Source organism: Osmerus eperlanus, chromosome 6, assembly GCF_963692335.1.
Source record: "Osmerus eperlanus chromosome 6, fOsmEpe2.1, whole genome shotgun sequence".
Classification (NCBI taxonomy): Eukaryota; Metazoa; Chordata; class Actinopteri; order Osmeriformes; family Osmeridae; genus Osmerus; species Osmerus eperlanus.
This window is the reverse complement of record NC_085023.1, coordinates 18938887-18944886: the sequence shown is the minus strand read 5'-3', so window position 1 is coordinate 18944886 and position 6000 is coordinate 18938887.

Here is a 6000-nt window from a genome sequence, read left to right as displayed (position 1 = left end):
GAGACATGTTAAAAGACGTTTGTCCAAAGCTCTACATGAATGAAATCCATTTCAACATCTCTCTGTCACACATTTCAAAGATATGTGATGGGTGCTGTGCCTTCAGTGGACAGTATGAAACCATGCCATCTGTCCAGATGGATCACTTCCACCCACTCTTTGTTAGATGTGATTAGAGATCAGACCCACTGCCTGACTCTTTCTCCAGACACCAGAACTGGAGTTTCTCCATGAGCTAAGTGGTTACAGTTCCAGCGCCCAGAAAGTGGACATTAGCATGGTTTTATCTGCTTGGTTTACCCAGAGTGATTAGAGTAAGTAGTCTATCTTGCGTATACAAAAATGATTATGGAGTTTCTGAGTGGTTCAACCACAAATTGTGAAAAGCATATGTGTGATTTAGCTACTTGTACTCGCTGTGAATTATATTATTGGGTGTGCTCAAGCCTTCGGCGAGAGCACAACCTTTGTTCTCTCACATATATATTATTATTATTTTTATTTCTTTTTGCCCCCCTAAAACTCAGTCAATATTTGGCCTACATAGACAACGTAGGTGTCAAAAGTTTCGTCTTGGTAGCGATTGAGTTGCTTCTATTGGAATTTACGTTCCGTTGCATGGTTTAGGCTGAAGTTAAGTTTTTGTGGCGAAAAGTGAAGCTAACGGTGGCTAATTTGCTAGCCACAGTCACTGACGTTACTAACGTCACTACGTCACTAACGTCACGAAAACACGCGTGACTACCTTTGGCAGAACATTCGTTTCGCATCTGTTAACTTGGGGGATAGCTAGGCTAACTATAGCTTTACTGCAAGGCAGCTGCAGAAACGCCACAAGCAAAGAGGCCAGGGTGATAACTATTTACTCATTTTACTTTGTGATATGACACACAATTGTGATGTGTAATGTACAGTATAAGCTGATATTATTAAGGAAGTACATCTACTTTCGGAAACAGTAGTCTACTATTTCACTGAAGTATTAGCATCATGACATTAGCCTGTGTTGCCCGGGCAACACATACTACAGTGGTCTATGATGTAGCGTTATCTGTTTTCAATCGTTAAAATAAACATTCCTCACATATACATTTTCGTTGTAGGATTTATTCTGACATTAGTAAACGATTTGTTGGTGAAATTACCATTACCTGTGGTTTCAAACCAGTGTAGCTCACTGCAACGCTGTAGCTTACGCGAGACACACAACAAAAACATCTAACTTACACAGCTGTTTAGGAAGTCAAACGGCGACAGAACATGTTCGGCACTCCCCTTACTTAAATCAAAAGTCTATCTAACTACTAACCTGAACTTCATTGCCACAGCCTAAACGTTGTCAATCTGTTCATGAAAATAATTAATTTCAGCCTAAACCGTACAACGGAACGTTACATCCAATTCAACCAACGCAATCGCTACAGTACCAAGACGAACACAGCAGTAGTCTAGTACTGTACCGTAGTAGAATTTACCGGGGCAGCTTCTCCACACAGGGCTATATCGCATTTTGCGTTGTTACTGACAATGATCGCTACCAGTGAGATTTTTATCAATGAGCGATTTTCCACTAAATAAATGTCAAGCTTATTTACGTTTTTGGGGGCATATTTTCAGTTAGCAGATGGTACTGTTTGAATCGCGATTCCATCTTCTACTGCCGGTAACGTCGTAGAATAATCTTCAAAGGGGGTTCTTTATTAATGAATGAATGCAATGAGTAGGCTAAATGCCTGAAAATATCACGAGAAGGGAAAACTTAAAAGGACGTTTAAATCATAGAGATTAGGTCAATTTTTACACTGCTCTGCCAAATTTATTTGTTTTGATTCAGCTATGAGGCTGCCTCTTGCAGGGGAAATGAGAAGACATCTATTTCATTCTACACTTCACTCATATTTTGAGTTGTAAATGAGCAGCAACAAATATATGCTTTTAAATCTATGTAATCTTTATAAATAATAAGTATGCATTTTTATATAAAATATACAGAAATACGGACCCCTGTGCAACCGATGCAAGCAAGCACACCCTACAATTTCCCCAGAAATTGTACCCTCTCTAGTTGTTGCTTGCTTTCCTCCAGGTACACTCTGGGCACTTTCGAGGATCATGTTGTTTAATTGTAACTTGTTTAACGAAATGCTCTTCTGGTTCTACCCATTGGCTCTTATGTGCTTTTCACAATGTATGCTTCATGTTTTGGCTAACCACATTGTTTTGGGACTATCTCGTTGTTTATGATCATTGACCTATGCACCTTTTGCTCTTTCTTGTAAGTCGCTTTGGATAAAAGTGTCTGCTAAAAATTACTAAATGTAAAAGACATGTATTCCACTTCAATATCTACACCTATATCTACAAATCTCACAAATGTACACATGGTTTATCATCCCTAGAGGCAGAGCGTGTCTTAACTACTAATGTAATAGGGACAGTGAAGTTGACTAACAATCCCATTACAATATGATTAACAGATTAGATAATTATGTCTTTAATGGGTGGAAGCAATGGAATGGGGGGCTGTAAACTGATGCAGTTTAAATTGAAAAGCCGGATCTAGGTCTAGTTTAATTTACAGCTGCAGCATAGTGGGAATTAAAACAAACACGACATACCTACCTTCCATCTGGACAAAGGCTTCCCTAGGCTGCCCATAAACATTTAATTATGACTGTTTGTTCTTGACAAACACTAGAGTAATCATTGGCCACGTGTATTCAGACGTCTCTAGACAGATTTTTTATAGTTGGCCATATCGGCAGCAAGAGTCAGGTGGCTGAGCGGTGAGGGAATCGGGCTAGAAATCCGAAGGTTGCCAGTTCGATTCCCGGTCATGCCAACTGACGTTGTGTCCTTGGGCAAGGCACTTCACCCTACTTGCCTCGGGGGAATGTCCCTGTACTTACTGTAAGTCACTCTGGATAAGAGCGTCTGCTAAATGACTAAATGTAAAATATATTTCATTTAAAATCTGTGCTGTGTATGTTGTCCTTGTAATATGGAGAAAGGGAGGCTGCATTCTTGGGAATTCATGAGAAGGATTGTCTATTTACCTTTTTGAAGGTGACATGCTGAATTGCAATATCCTACTTGAGAATCAACTTCTATGAAAACAAGTCAAAACTGAGGACGTGTGGGATCGCAACATGGGAATGACCAGAGCAGAGATACACAGAGAAAGGCTGTATTAACAGTGAGAGCTGTTTTCCCTACCCAAGTCTTGGTAAAACCTTATATTCTTCTCCTGACTGTCTGACACTGATCTTGGAAAGTCAGCTTTGGAAACAGGCACCCAATCACCCTGTCAAACCCTCAAACTATGAAGGCTCCATTTTCTCCTCCAATCGTGTTTTCATCTCTGGCTGTCGTAATCCTTCTATTATCTATAACACCCTCCGTTTAAGCTATTATGTGGGAGCCATGGTATTTTGCCCTTATAGAAATACTATTATTCTAGATCCTTCCACTGTAGGCTGGTGTTGATGGATAGAGAAACCATCGTCTCCACGGTAATCTGACAAGCATAGAGTTGTTTTTAGTGGTGGAGGCTAATGTCTCCATGGAAACCGTAGGGTAGTCGGGCAGTGACAGAACGTTGCGGAGGCAGAGTGAACTCTGGGATTGGCCTCCTGGTACTCTTGTCATATCTTGTTATCGTTCAGCGCTGTACTGTTTGCTGGCTATACCATTTTATTACAGAATGCTGTTATATAGCTATTACAATGTGTGTGTATCAAAGTGCTGTAAAGATGGTTTTGACCCTTGCATTGTAGCATTGATCATCTGTTCAGAATCGGAAACCGTTTCTTAGGCATAGAAAGACTCAGGGCCAGTCCAGGGAACAGACCAGACCCAGAGCCTCCCAGTGGAAGGACTGAAGGCTAGTTCTCTTGAATAACTGTCTGTCAGAGGCCTCCCTCCTCCTGTAAATCAGCATGGAACACAGATTATCCAGTTTTGATAAATACGGTAGCATTATGAACCACTGTCACACAGGAATGGAGACAAAAAGAGAGGAAGAGAGAGAGTGAGAGGGAGAGAGAGAGAGAGGCAGACAGACAGACAGAGAGAAAGTGTGCAGAGGTGTCAGAATGTGAAGGGTTTGATTTCCTTCTAGAATGATTTGCTCCAGGTCTCACTTCTAAACATCTCAGCTCACTGCTCACTTTTGTCAACATCAAATGTTACAATGGAAAACTTCCCCTCTAACAACAATGGAAAATGCCAGCCGTGCTGTATGGCATCTTACTACAAGTGATACAAAGCTTGTCCTTGGCAAAAAACAAGGCTCATACTGTATCTCAGTGCTTTCCAGGAAGTTGATGATTCACAGAGGTCCACATATAATGGAGGCTTGTGTCGCTTCAAAAGCTGAGCTCCTACAGCTAGAGGTCCGATAAGCTCTTGAATTCTAGCCTTATTTTCAGACCCAGCTTCTCCTGCTTGTTGAACCTAGGAATTGAACACGTGTTCTCGATAAGGGTGCCACTTTTGGGAGAGAAGTGGTCTCGAATGACTGGAGACCTCCTGCCTGTGGCAAGTCTGAGAGCAGGAGAGTGGGCTTGTATAAGAACAGTAATGCATTAGGCGGTCATAGGTGAATGGGAAAGACAACTAGTGTTGTACCAATTTATCTCTCACTATGATGATGTCTTCCAATCTTCAAATTGGTTCTTCGAACCAGGAATCTGTTTGTGGTCACGGCAATGAGCAGTTTTTGAAGCTCAGCCAAGGCAGTTAGGGTAATCATAACCTACGGGCGTGACCATTCCAACCTCAGATCGTCATATGAAATGTCTGAAAAACCATGTTGTTTTGTTCCTTTACTATTTCGAGAGCGTGCGGGATCAGCTGACTCCGTGAGCTGTACTTAGCCACAGATGTCTGCACACCTATAGGCTGACCTGGGAGCTGCCTGGATATCATAGTCTGTCTCTTCGAATCTCGTCACTGCCTGGTTGGCCCATATGCTTTCCAGCGGGAGTTCTGTTACTCCCTCACTCTCTCCTCACTGCCTGCTCCCAATCATGGTCCCTCACAATATTTTAAGCATCAACAGATTGGTTATTTTAAGGGCTATGGTGGGTGAGTGTAATGTATAGTGTGACAAAGATGTATACCACTATATTGTGTGATATATAAAGAGACAATCTTTATACACTGTTATTGTGTTTTTATTACACTGTGATTACACTGTTATTACACTGTTATTAGGCTTTTGTTTCACTGTTATTGTGTCGTTATTACACTGTTATTACACTGTTGTGTTTTTTTTACATTGTCTTTACACTGTTATTACACTGTTATTACACTGTTGTGTTTTTTTTACATTGTCTTTACACTGTTATTACACTGTTATTAGGCTTTTGTTTCACTGTTATTGTGTCGTTATTACACTGTTATTACACTGTTGTGTTTTTTTTACATTGTCTTTACACTGTTATTACACTGTTGTGTTTTTTTTACATTGTCTTTACACTGTTATTACACTGTTATTAGGCTTTTGTTTCACTGTTATTGTGTCGTTATTACACTGTTATTACACTGTTGTGTTTTTTTTTACATTGTCTTTACACTGTTATTACACTGTTGTGTTTTTTTTTACATTGTCTTTACACTGTTATTACACTGTTATTACACTGTTATTATGTTTATATTACATTAGCGTGGTGAATGCGTTAACTGTGTTTTGGTTCACAACAGAGATGGGAGACCTCCTCCTTACAGTTAGCTACCTAATTCTTACATTTACATTTTACATTTAGTCATTTAGCAGACGCTCTTATCCAGAGCGACTTACAGTAAGTACAGGGACATTCCCCAGAGGCAAGTAGGGTGAAGTGCCTTGCCCAAGGACACAACGTCATTTGACACGGCCGGGAATCGAACTGGCAACCTTATGATTACTAGACGGCTTCCCTAACCAATCAGCCACCTGACTCCTAATTCTTGCTATTTTTATTCTCTGTGGTCAGTACCTTATGCTGGCCCAGTGTC